A 13922-nucleotide genomic window follows, 5' to 3' on the forward strand; every position below is an offset into this window, starting at 1 on the left:
AGAGCCTACACCATGTCTATAGGATTTGACTTGGAAAGCTCAGGCATTATTCCTGACACACCTATTGTTCAAAGCAAGTCACAAGGCCAATATAGATTCTTGAATGGGAAGGCCTGCCATTTGTTTGTTTTAGGATCATACCCAGTGATGCTCAGAGTTCCTCATGGCTTGGGGTTCATGGTTTACTCCTATGCAATGCTCTTGGCGGCATATGTGATGCTGGAGATCAAACCAGTATCACTCACAAGCAAGGCAAATGCCTTACCTCCTGTATAATCTCTCAGGTCCTAGGCCTGCTTTTTGAAATTTTGCTTTAGTTTGCTTTTAGGCCACACCAGGTCATGTTCAGAAGTTATTCCTGTCTAAGCACTCAGGAATTATTTGTGGTGGTGCTTTGGGAACCATAAGGGATGCCAAGGATCGAACATGGGTCTGTCAAATGCAAAGCAAGCACCTTACTGGTTGTACTATCACTCCAACTCCAAACAAGGTTAAAATAAATGCTAGATAGAACACACCACTGGATTTAATTTAAAAATAGTTGGTTGTGTCAAAAAATATATCTAGTAAAAAAGAGTGACAGAGTTTCATTATCAGGGTCCTCTGACCTTGAAAGAGCCACTCAGAAATCTAGATTCAACATGATGAAATCAGTTTGTCATTTGATATCTTCCTAGCTATATCCCAAATGTAAGTAGGGGTAAAGCCCAACACACTCATTAAGAACTGCAGCAGCAGCAGCAGCTGGCACAAATAACATGGCAAAAAGATGAGCAAAATACAGAGCTCATTACAATTAGACAATACAAAGGTTTTGTTATTTTTGTTTGTTTTGTTTTGAGGTCACCCCAGATGGTGTTCAAGACTTACTCTTTGCTCTAAACTCAAGGATCACTTCTGAAAGGGCTCAGGTACCAGAAAAGCCTGGGATGGAAACCAGGTCACTGCAAGCCAGGCTAGAGTCCTGCTCCCTGTACTATCTCTTTGGCCTCCAGACAATAGAAGGATCTTAATGACAAACAGAGTCATTTCCAAGTTCCACCTAACCCTTAACATTTCAGAATTCTCTGATTCTTCTCCACAAAGAAGAGTGATTAAAGGAACAACTGTTTATTAACTACTTAACCTATGCAAACCAATTTACCATGATGGCAACAGTTTTGCAGGTGGGAATTGAGAATTACAGAGTAAAACATCCAAAACTGTCAAATTTAAAAGAAAAAAAATCCTTAGTCTTGGATAAGTGTGTCCTCCACTATCCCCCAAATCAGGATCAGACACTTTGTTTTCAATACAAACAAACAGCTGTAGAATTCCCTTCTGGGTATCCATAAAATCTTTCATAAACTCCAGGTACAAAACACAGGAGATCATAAAGAACTACAAAGAAAAAAATACTGACTAAAAGGTAAATTCAGAATTGGCCTTGAATAGTAATTCTTGACAAAGAATAAAAATATTTATGTAATAACCAACACAGCTAATTGACATAAAGGAAAAATAAGTCTCTTTAAAGTTCATTTATATATATATATACATATATATACATATATATCTTGCAAGGCTATATTATAAGATTATATAATAGTATTCTGTATAATGTGGTAGTATTTAATTATTATATAGCCTGGCATTATGTTATAAAAGATAATAGCATCATAGCTTCCTAGTATTATAAATTAGTATAATTACTATAGTATCATACAATTCCTTAGACTCATAAATACTTGGGTTTTAATTCTAGTTTAACAACTATTAATTGTACAATCAAGGGCAAATACATTAATTAACCACACTCAGCTTCAACATGTTCCTTTAAAAACTAAATATAAGGGTTGGAGTGATAGCACAGCAGGTAGGGCATTTGCCTTGAACGTGGCCGACCCGGGTTCAATTCCCAGCATCCCATATGGTCCCCTGAGCATGACCAAGAGTAATTCTTGAGTGCATGAGCCAGGAGTAACCCCTGTGCATTGCCAGGTGTGTACTAAAAACAAATAAAAAATTATAATAAAAATAAAAACTAAATATAATCATTACCAAGCATGATACACAGCATGAATTAGTGGAAACCAAAAAGTATACTCTCAGAAAATGCTGTTGTTCCTACTACTGCTACTTCTGGTGACCATCATGTGTTATTACCAAGAGTATATTATCATCTTACAGTGCTTTGCAACAAAGTACCTGGAGAAAACCTTATGTATTCCTCTGTGTAAGTGATCTTGGAATTTTATTTGCTTTCATTCTTTTGTTTTATGGATCCCATCCTTGTATTAGTAGATTCCTTATCAGTGAGTTAGTAAGAAAAACAGGCCCACCAAAAAACATGAGCTATATGAAAACATAATAAATAGTACATGGCCCAGTGGGTAAGGTACTTGCTTGCCTTGCAAGCAGCAGACCCAGGATGAATCTCCATTATCTATTATAACCTCCACACATGTCAGTAATGATTCCTGAGAGCAGAGCCAGGGATAAGCCCTGGGCACATCTGGTTGCGTTCCAAAAGGCAAAACACCGCTCCTTCCCCCCTAAAAAAATCTAAGAAAAACCACACACTGCAGACAGAATGATAAAAAAAGTTAGGAAAAACTTAGTATCAGTAGAAACTGCCCTAAACATGTCAGGAATTACTCCAAGGTCTTTCTGAATATGCAACACAAATCTGATATGGGGAGGTTGGTGAAATTGTCAAGAGGCCAATGGTCAGTTTTATGTAATATTGAAAGAGGTAGCACAAATTAACTTAATAAATATTCTAGAAACCAATAGCAAGAATATTTAAGAATAAATTAAAAGGAAAAGATGAGAGAAATTCATTCACACTGATTTAGCCTACGGTTGCTTCTCTCTATTTTCTTCACTCTAGAAAACAGCTTCACAAGAGCAGTCTCTGTTTCCATTTTCGCATTTATGTCTCACAGTAGAAATGCTTAGCAGAGTATTTAACCATGCAGTAAATGTTGAATAAATGTTTGCTAAAGGAATCAAACTAAGGGCTTCCAGTCACTTTTGTTCCAATAAGGAAGCTTGAGACAGCCAGTGTATTCTCAGGCTGAAGTGAAATATTCACTTTTTATATTGCTCCATTTCATAGTTTTTTGCATTTCTTATGAATGACATCACACTACAATTGATGTTGCTTTTCTCTCAATATTTATAGAAAAAATATTTATCTACTTTAATAATTACAAGTAAATCATAGAATAGAATGATCATAGAATCTTAATAGAATGTGAATATTACGAATGTGATCTCAAAAATCTCAGCTATTTATCTATACTCAGAAAGAAAGATAACCACTTTTAATCTTGTAACCAAACTTTGACTAATGAGTTACAGAACCTTAGAAGTACATGTTATAAAGTTCATGACCCACCTAGGTTCAAAAGGAAAGAAACATTGATCAAATAGCAGTATCTGACAGAAGTGCAAGATGGAGGTTGCATAAACCTACTTCTTTATTTCAAACTCCAGGAAATAATAACCTTGTCGACTCTACTAAGTGGTTGGCTCAAGTCATTTGCTGATGTAGTACGCAGTAGCAAAAATAAATAAATAAATAAATAAATAAAAGTTAAAAATAAATAAATACACTCAAAATGAGTCAGTCTTGAAGAAAGTGATGAGAAATACTTATTATGATAGTTAATACATAACACTTATTGAACACTAAAGGTAACAAACAAAACGTTTAAAATTATGGACCACAAATAGTTGATTTCAAATCAGGTCAAGTCTATCATTTAATCATGAGCAGAGCAAGTACGAGTTGAAAATCACAGAGAATGCAGATTAAATAGTGCGATATAATGTCATTGAAAGTTCTGTACATTGTGTGCCTCCCTACCATTTTACAATTAATTAGAAGCCATAAGAAGCCAAATTTTTGGCTCAAACCAAGAAGACTAGAGCGATAGCACAGCGGGTACAGCATTTGCCTTACACACAGCTGACCCAGGTTCGATTCCTCCGTCCCTCTCAGAGAGCCCAGCAAGCTGCCAAGAGTATCCCGCCCACATGGCAGAGCATGGCAAGCTACCTGTGGCATATTGAATATGCCAAAAACAGTAACAAGAAGTCTCACAATGGAGACGTTACTGGTGCCTGCTCGAGTAAATCGATGAATGAGAGGATGACAGTGCTACAGTGCTACCTATACAAAAAATGGGAAGATCTATTTTAGCTGGGTTCATTTTTGAATCACTGAAGGTACTCAAGCTTAGTTAACATGAAAATATGGCAGAAATGTTTTAATTTAATATATGTCAAAATGACTCAGAAGTTTAATATAGAAGACTTTTAAAAAGTAATAGCAATTCAAATTTTAATGTCTACATAAGCATGAACTCTCCAGTGTACCAAATCTTACAGCCAACAATTTCTTAAGTGAAGTCAGATGTACTGTCTGACATCATTTTGCTTCTAAACTATATGTCTCTTGGTGTGGAACTATATGGTCCTTGGAGTTCTAGCATTCCTAGGAACTGAGGTCTATGGCTTCACACACACACCCTGATAACATTCTATTACCACTTCCTTTACTTTCTCCCTCACTCTCAAAATAGCGAATGAATGAATGAATGAATGATGATCATAATAATGATGAGTATGTTGGCGGCAGCTAATTGCCTAACAAGATGACTGAAATCTGCAAATAACCCTATGGCATGGATTTTCTTAGCTTAATTGTATAGTTGAGAACATTAGAATTTATTTATTTATTTATTTATTTATTTATTTATTTTATTAGTGAATCACTGTGAGGGTACAGTTACAGATTTATACATTTTTGTGCTCATGTTTCCCCCATACAAAGTTCGAGAACCCATCCCTTCACCAGTGCCCATTCTCCACCACAAGTAAACCCAGCAACCCTCCCACCCTCTCCAGTCCCGTCTCCCCCCACCCCACACTATCACTATGGCAGGGTATTCCCTTTTGCTCTCTCTCTCTGATTAGGTGTTGTGGTTTGCAATAAAGGTGTTGAGTGGCCATTGTGTTCAGTCTCTAGTCTACATTCGGCACGCGTCACCCTTCCCCGGTATGACCTCCAACCACATTTTACTTGGTGAGAACATTAGAATTTAGAGAGCTGATGACTTTGATGACTTACTCAAAGATACACAGGCCTGAAACCTGGGTTTGTGAAATATCATGCTTCAACAACTGCAAATTGCTGACTTCTCAATTTTATTTTTAATTTCCTCTCTCTCCCCTACTACAAAACATAAAACTCAAATTAGAATAAAAATAGCAGTTACTTTACAGCTTATATCTATGTTTATATTTTACTGTGTTTACTATGTTACTAAGAAAGTAAGTTCCTTAAAGTAAGCATCGAATATCTTGCCTGACATTTAAGTCAATATCCCACTTAAGACTTTTGAAAATCTCAAATTTTTGATGTAAAGATAGTGATATTTCTATTAAATGAAGTGTTTCAAGTGAAAATGTTAGTTAATGTTAGTGCAATATCAACATCTCTCTTTGCAAAATAAAGCATATGCAATATTCAATGTAGTGTTCATGTACTACGTATATAATATATGATATAATATATAATCACTAAAAAATCGCATAAACTATTTGATAACTTCATTTTATAGCATGGGGATAAATACATAGTGTTAATTTATAAGAAAATACCAGTCTTAACTTCCAAAGAAGAGAAAGTTAGTTTTCATATTTACAGAATTAATAAACTCCCACTATAATAACTTTATCGTAAATATTCTATCATTACTATCTTCCCACTCAGATTCATGTAAACCTACTTTAAGACATAAAAGGACAAATCAACATGAATAATGGAATCCAAAGAGAAAATGGTGTGCAAATTTCAGGACTCCAGAATTTCCTCAAAAGAATTTCACATAGCAATGTGAAAATAGAATAACAAGAACAATATTGTTTTGGCTTCTATCCCTGATTAAATGGACTACTTCGAATTGAGTATATGGTAAAGTAATTAGAACTTATTTTACTCTTTTTTTTTTTAAGAATTCAGAAGCCACTTCTAGAGTTGATAAAAAATAAAAGGATTCTTAAACTTTATTCATTTCTAGAACCCTTTGCATTTTAAAAGCTAAAATAGATTAATATTCAAATAATTATTCTTCAAAAGGATTATAATATTAGGTTCAAAAAAATGCAATAGAAGATATTCAAAGAAGCAAGTGCTATATACTCTCTCACAAAGAAAAAAATTGCATGAGACCTAAGACTAAACTTCTTTTGCAAGAAGTTTGTAATTAATAAACATAGATAATTTTTAAGAAGAAATATCTAAAGTGAAGTATTCAGTCTAAATAAAAAGTCTTCATGTGACTTACTTGGTATTGGTTAAATATTAGAGCATTTATATAACCATGTAAATTTCACTTCAATTTTCTGTCATTTATAAACCATACTCATAATCAGTATTAAATCATGTCATATTTCAATAAAAACATTCAGTCAGAATACTATAATAAAAGCTTAAAATAGCATAAACTACCCCTGAATTAAATTCTGAAATTTCTATCTCCTGCTATATGAAATTTGTATTTTTATCACAATGCACAATTTATGTTTACCATAAAAACGTAGTTCACCCCTAGTAGAATAGCTTCAATAATTATAAACATAATGTTCCTTAGTTTCACCATGCACACACTATGTAATGGGTAAATTATACTGCCTGAGGTTTTAAATAGTCCTCAATGATTGAAAGATGCCAGTGGAATAAAAATGTGGGCTATAGAAATAGAAGTAGTTTCATCCTCAAAGCTTAATGAACAAGGCAATACAATGCACATGTGTGCCAGTGGAATGATTTAGCAAAATTACCTATTAGTCATGTATCCTAAGGGTCACAGAACACCTATTTTAAAAATAAAATTTATCTTTATTCTTCAGCAAAACATAACACACGAAATTCTAAATGTAAGGTCAAAATGTTACATTTATCCCTTAAGAAAAATTAAAATCATGAGGTAATATATTAGTCAGTTAATCATTTAAAGTTCCAATAGCACTCTTTCTCTGATCTCAGAACTGGAGAAAAATACAGATTAATGTTCTTCCTACTAAAATTTTTTCTCTTAAAATAACTGAGTGGTTATAATATGACTCAACTGTGTAGTAGTTTTATGTATAGATTGAAACATTATTAGATATTTGTAAGCATCTCATCCCAACTGCATAACAACACAGCAATAGTATCAGCAGAAAGCAAGATCCTAATTTCACCAGTTAGAAAACTCAGCAAAACTACCAAGCTAAAAGTGCTTCAAGCAGCAAGAGGAATCAAAACCCTGGTTGCAATGAACAAAGGGAAAGAATGGTCATTCATGAAAAGAAAAGTAAAAAACTAATGTAACATATGATGGTCATTTAAACGCTGATGTCATAAATTTGAACTGCTTTTACTCTGAAAACACATTTGATGACAGAGAAGCAAAAATAATGGAATAAGGTAAAAGGGTGGGGCAATTTTCCCTTAAGTAACCACAGTTCTTGTAGCCTCTCTTGAGAAAAAAAAAAAAAAGAACAGAAAACCACCTCTGGCTGGTGTCACAGATAAATCTGGATGAATCATCTCAAAACACACTAAGCACAGTAATCTCATTTTTGAGAAAGGTGTTTGTGTGTGTGAGTGTGTGTGTGTGTGTGTGTGTGTGTGTGTGGTGTTCATACATGTGATACAGAGAAAGGTGTGCAGGGCACAGCAGATTGGTATTGCTCAAGGTCATTTTCCTCATGAACAGAGAAAGGAAAAAATGACAAAATGAAAGAGACTGAGTAACAGGAGTGAAGTGATAACTTCTTTGCACTGGCCTTTCTGATCACATCTGTCACATGGGTGTCCAGACTTTCCTATTGTTCTGCCCTCCTGAGAGTCACCAAAAGAGGGCTTATATGGAAAGAAGGGAGATTTCCTATCAATACCTGATAATATTGATCCAGCAGTGTTTACCAGACTGGAATCTCCAAGCTGTTTTGCATGTTTTATCTCTTTAGTCAGGGAAGAGGAGATGGCTGGCAATATTTTTTTCCTTTTTAAATGAATTTCCATATATAAAACTATATGTTAGGAGACCTATTATCTGTAATATCTCATGCAATAAATAGCATTTTAAACATAAATCATGCCAAGTTCTATGTTTTTGCTTCTTAGTACCCAATATCCCCTGGATAAGGCCACAGGACAAGACTTGGTGGGAAAAGGATAAAAGGAAGTGAAATCAGGATGGAGATGGGGAAAATATTATTGTCCTAAGGTTATGTCCTCCACCACCATCCCATCATTTTTAGGCACCCTATGCACAGAGATGCCTTATTTTCTCACAAATGTCATGAGTATGATGCAATTTCTGTTGCAATAATATTCTAAAAAAAAAAGTAGGGGGCAGGGAAATGTCCTTGTCAGATTTTTAGCACACATTCATTAGTTGTCTATGATTTTCAGAGTGATGGGGGGGCGGTTCCAATTATCTAAAAATGAAAATAAAAGATAAAGGAAAAGTCTTTCTCTGTGTTTCATCCAAAAAATTCCAAGCTATGTTTAAGTTTTTACGCAGGGAGTAGCCCCCTTTTGAGTCCTCAGTAGTGTCGGCGGGGTGTTTTTTGGTTAAAATCCAGTTACCCTCTGCATCCTTTCTTGATTCTTCCTAGAGCTCCAGTTAGAGCAATTCTGCCTGAAGAGTGCCCTCTTCTTCCCATTTGGGGGAGGGGGAGGGTGGGGCGTTGTGAAGGACTGGGAGGCTGTCCTTAGAGTGGTATTCCAGCTGGAGGTAAAACAGGAGTATAAATGACCTGATTAGGGGAGTAAAAGGAGAAAGAAGAAAGAATAGAAATCCAGGGAAAACAGTTTTAGGTTCTGAAGCCTGAAAATTCACGCAGTATTGGAATATCAAAATAATTTTGCAGTCAGCGTTCCACCTCTGTTCCTGAATATTCATTTACAAGGGAGGGGTGGGGTTTGGAGGGTTGGGTTCGAAGGCACAGGAAGTCGGGCGGGACACCACCGCCCTCCACGGTCTCTCCACCTCCTTCTTCTCATAGTCAGGCGGCCACCTCAGCCATGACGCGCCTGCTGTCTGCCAGGGGGCCTGCTGAGCCCTCCTGCCCCGCCTCAGGAAAGTGTCAACGCGGCCCTGGCAGCTGCAGTGGTGGAGCCCAGCCCCCAAGCCCGCTGCATCCATGGCCTTGTAGCACCACCAGCCTGCGAAGCCGGCAGCAGCAGCCTAGCCCGGACTCCAAAGGAGTTGGGGACATCAACGCGCAGGGACTGCGTGAGCGGCTAGCTAGTGGACAGCTTGTAGTCTGCAAATGCCATCATATGGATATCTATAGAAACGCAGCAAGACGGAGGGAATGCAGGCAGCGCCCCTACACTTTCGAAGCAGCTGTAGCAAAGAGAAACCCCAAGATTAGTCCCAGCACTGCTTCTCAGAACAGAGTGCCTGGCAGGAGTGCTGGGTCCGGGTCAAATCCTCTGCTGGGTGCAGCCAGAGTCAGCTCCCAAAGGCGGGAGACAAAGGAGCACTCCTTAGCTGAATTATTCAGACCATCTTCACTATCAAATAAAACATTGATGAGACTACTTTGCAAGTGCTCTATCTTGTTAATCCTAATGCTTTCTAGAGGGAGGGAAATTTTCCGGAGGGGAGGCTGAGGTATTGGGCAAGAGAAATAAGAGAAATAATACGTGAGGGTCTGGGGTTGGGGAAGTTAACTAAATTTGTTCAGTCTCAACTGGCCCTAGGAATCTCCATTTTAATATACCAAACCCAATATGCTAATTAGGCAGTTGCAAATCCACCCTACTCTAAGAAGCAAGGCTCCTGTTAAGAATTTCTCTATATTCATTTTATACAGAGACAAACCAACCAAAGGAAAAAGAGAGAGAAAAGAAAAGAAAAGAGCACACAGAAATCCAAGCCCCTTTTCCAAGACCAAGACAATACAGCTGGTAGGTATAGTGTTGAGGATGTTGGGGTGGTGGTTATGGTTTTTATACATACTCCTCTAAATATAAAAATGACTTCTTTACAAGTCTATTTTACCACACAAAAAAAGCAAACCCTGGCAGTTGAGCACCATATTTCAAACACACACTCCTGATGGTGAATCCCTTCCATGCAATGCAAGTTCCAAGAAAACTCCATTTCAGATTAAAGTCTTCAGATGCGTAATTTACAACTGCTAAAGGATCTGGCAAGCTCTTTAACAATAAGAAAAGGAAAACAACCTAGCACCAGAGGTAGAGAAGGGTCAAAATGATCCTTGGCTGAAATGATGGGTGGAAACCAAACACCCTCTTGCACTCCACAATCTAGGGAAGCTTGGATACCAAATGGTCCGTGGCAACCATAGCCTGAAGGAAACACAAGATTTTAATCTCTGGCATTTTAAGGCAGGTTGAACATGCTTAGCTTTCAAAACAAAGCCAATTTTTTTTTTAACCCACATCACTTAGGGTGGAGCATATCCATATTCCCTTAGCGTTCACTGCCAGATTAAGTGCTCCGGTATACATTTAGAGTCCACCTCTTTGAAATTATATTAGAACATTGCAGAGCACCCACGGATACCCAGCCCTTTCTAATGATTTTCGAAACATTAATAAGTAAAGTAGCCTGCAATGCAGATAAGACACAAGAAACAAGATCAGAAGGAAACTGGGTGAGGCGGCAAACGTTTGCAGTTACCTGGTGCCTCTAGAGGAAAAGACGGTCGTAGGAGGACTTTCTGCCCGCAGGTACAATCCCGGCAAGGTGGCTCCAGGTGGCTTTCACAGTCGTATGCGGGTCTTGCTTGTCACTTCGCTGCCCTTTGCCATAGCTCAACACCCGCATCCTAGGGAGTCCGAAAGGCGGCTTCTGCCACTGCTGCCGCTGCCCGCAGGTCGCACTGGGTGGGGGATCCGCGGCGATCGCCCCATGAAACCCGCGTTTCTAAGCCCGGGGAGCGGGCAGAGGCAGGGCGGCCGCGCACGCACACACAGACACACACTCAAACACACTCACACTAGCACCCAGGCGCGCGCGCGCTCACATTCACACTTGCACACGCACACCTAGCACAGCACAGGGAGGGAGCAGCGAAGGAGGGGACTTCTCACGATCGGCTTCGATGCCCACCGGACCACAGGCAGCCAAGAGAGCGGTTTGGCATAGCCGCTAGATCACGTTTCCTTCAAGTTCTCCTCCAACCCCAATCCAAATCCACGTATTTCAGGAGCTGGTGACATTTTGGAGGGGCAAGAAACGGGAAAGGGCTGAGGAAGACTCGGGGATTTTGTGAAGCAGTCTGAAAAGCAATCCTTGGTTACCTTGTTTGCATAGCAAACCAGCTCGAAGGGCTGAACTTTTAGCTTCAAATGATGTGGGCAGAAATGATAATATCCTTTCGCCAAGATAGGAAGGTATAGATGCACGGAAACAGGACAGCTTGCAAGACCCTCTGGTGACCTTGTGATGTACCTGGAAGCAGGTTAACACTGGCGCTTTCCAAACCTGTGAGTAAAGTGATCCACACACATGGATCCAGTCAGACAGACGCTCCGAATCCAGCTGGAAAAATGGGTCTGGGCGTCCTCCGCGCTCTGTAAGAACCCAAGCATCCAGGGGCACCGCCGAGTTTACACATTTGCTTCTGGGCAGTTGGATAAAAGACAGCCAAATGCATCAGACAATCGCGCGCGCGCACATACACACACACACACACACACACACACTCTCGCGCAGACACACACACGCGCAGCTAGTTGGAGAGTGGCTTCCAAAATACAGATGCCAAGAGAACTAAAAACGATAGATAAGATCCAGAATCTTTCAGGAAAACGGAAAGGTCATAGGGAATTTTACGAATATCGTCCCAGATCTTTCATTCTTCCTGTCCTCTGAGTGTGTGTTTGTGTTTCCAGAAAGGTTTTGTGGGTCTGCCCCACCCCCGTCCAGTTGAGCTTTTCTCTCCGTAAGGGTCGTGCTCTCAGCCTAGAGCTCCACCAAATCGAACATCCTACGGGAACAGGCAGCAGCGGAGCCATTCACATCCTCCGGGAAAGAAGGGACAACACGCGCAAACACACGCACACACCCGCGCACGCACAGAGTCCCCAGTCCGGGCCGCCCTGCACACGCTTGCCACCTCCCAACGCGCCGCTGCACACAGCGCCCCGCCCGCGGCCCGCGGCGCCCCGGGGAGTCCGAGGCTCAGGCTGCGACCGTCTCCCGGAAGGGCCGGGACTCGCCACTCCCGGCGGCGGCGGCGGCGGCGGCGGCGGCGGCGTGTGCGGGGACCCGCAGCCGCCCGGCCCGGCGGAGCAGCGCCCTGCGCTGCAGCATGGAAGAGGCGGCGACGGCGGCGGCTGCGGGCGCGTGGCCGCGTGGCCGTGGGCCCGGCCCTCGCCGCAGTGACGGGAGCTACAGCACCGCCCCAGATCCCCCCCAGAGTCAGGGGGAACCCCGGCGGGGCCCACCGAGGATCGCCGGCCTGTAAACACGAATTGTTCGCTGCAGATTTACCCAGTGCTCCCGGAGAGAGCCCGCGAAGCGCCTGCGAATCCTCCCGGCAGGGGAGGCGCGGGAGGTGGTAGGCTGGGGCGGGAGGAGGAGTAAAACTGGAGAAAGAAGACGAACTTCTAGGGGCGTCCCCAATCTCTTGCGATGGGAGCAATTTGCAGACCTCCTCGAGGGTGATGGCATAAAGGGTGTCACCGGGTCGGGCTACTACTAATGGCGATGGGGAAAGTCATTAAGCCGTGCACGCGGCATGAAGCTGAGATGCCGTCAACTTGAGAGCCCTCACCTGCCGCCGGCTCCGAGGGTCCCATAATCGGAGCTAGCGATCTGCTTGCTAATTAGATGAGAGCAAGCAGGCACCGAGAAAAACATGTGTATTTAAGAAACGAACCAGCTCATCTTCAAACGTTGAGGGTGATCTCCTAATATGCCAAAAAGCATGAGCAGAACGCAAGCTCCATAGCCATCCTACCCCAAGCAGGACCACTAGAGTCCCTAGGACAGAGGACATTTCTGAAGCTGGAAAAGAGAAAAGGAGGCTTCCAGGATCTCCAACCCCCACCGCCCAAGGGAGAGCTCGGCTTTTCTTTTTCTCAACCAGGCACACTCCCCTGCCCCCAGTTTCTCTCCTAGATTTCTTTCCTCTTCACGTTCAGTTCAGAAAAGGCTTCTTCCTCCTGGGACTCCCAGAGTTATACCACCCGGTTCATTGACGTTAGCGAGGGTGAGAGATGCACCCTTGCTCTGTTCTTGGCTTGGTTCACCAGCACGTGGCCTTCTGCCTTAGGAGCATCTCCGTTCAACTGGCCCCCGTGGTCCTGGCGCAGGGGGGAACGAAAGGGATTGGAAGACCCGGGAGGAGGGTGCAGATTTTGGTGGCCGCGAAGAGAAGCTGGTGCGAGAGGCCTGGGCAGTGGGGGAGGGGGGAGACTATCTGGCAGAGCCACGTGCTAATATTGTTTGTGCAGTCGCGTCCTTAAACCAGCTGCGATCGCATTTTGTAACCCCCAGAGCTCTCTCAGGCGTCGCCACCGCCCAGAGGATTCACAGGCGAGCTCCTACTCAGGCACACACTCCCGCTCGCTCAAGCGCGCACACACGTGCGTTCCCGCGTAAGCTGGACCCACCCGGACCCACCCCAGCGCCTCTTTACGGGAAGAGCCCGAGGGGTGGGGAGCTGGAGATGGGAACTGCTCACAATCTCCTCCTTCTCAGCTTCCCCCTCCACGCCCCGGCTCTGGTCCAATCGCGGGTTTAGGAATTTGCTCCACCTTTCTGGTGGCTTTGTTCCGAGGGATCGTTGGTCGGGTGCTGCAGTTCAGGCGGCGCCAGCTCTCTCCAAGTTCCCTCCGGGGCTGAGGGAGGGAGGTGGGGGTGGAGCTCGGTGGAGCCCCAGAGACGTTGAGA

At 42.1% G+C, this 13922-nt stretch overlaps 1 protein-coding gene across 8 annotated transcripts in view; it reads right to left on the reverse strand.

Moving 5' to 3' along the window:
- Window positions 1–12235, reverse strand: part of LRFN5 (leucine rich repeat and fibronectin type III domain containing 5) — a 272499-nt gene extending 260264 nt beyond the window's left edge. For 4 of the 8 annotated variants that reach the window (XM_004612144.2, XM_055130505.1, XM_055130508.1 and 1 more), the window contains exon 1: window positions 10701–12146. The gene's annotated coding sequence lies outside the window, so the exon portion shown is untranslated. Of the gene's footprint in view, window positions 1–10700 lie in introns of all 8 variants that reach the window. The other 4 variants (XR_008629144.1, XM_055130511.1, XM_055130510.1 and 1 more) reach the window with 2 other exon arrangements.
- Between the last annotated feature and the right edge of the window lie 1687 nt (window positions 12236–13922).

This window comes from Sorex araneus, chromosome 3 (genome assembly GCF_027595985.1).
Source record: "Sorex araneus isolate mSorAra2 chromosome 3, mSorAra2.pri, whole genome shotgun sequence".
NCBI classification, from domain to species: domain Eukaryota; kingdom Metazoa; phylum Chordata; class Mammalia; order Eulipotyphla; family Soricidae; genus Sorex; species Sorex araneus.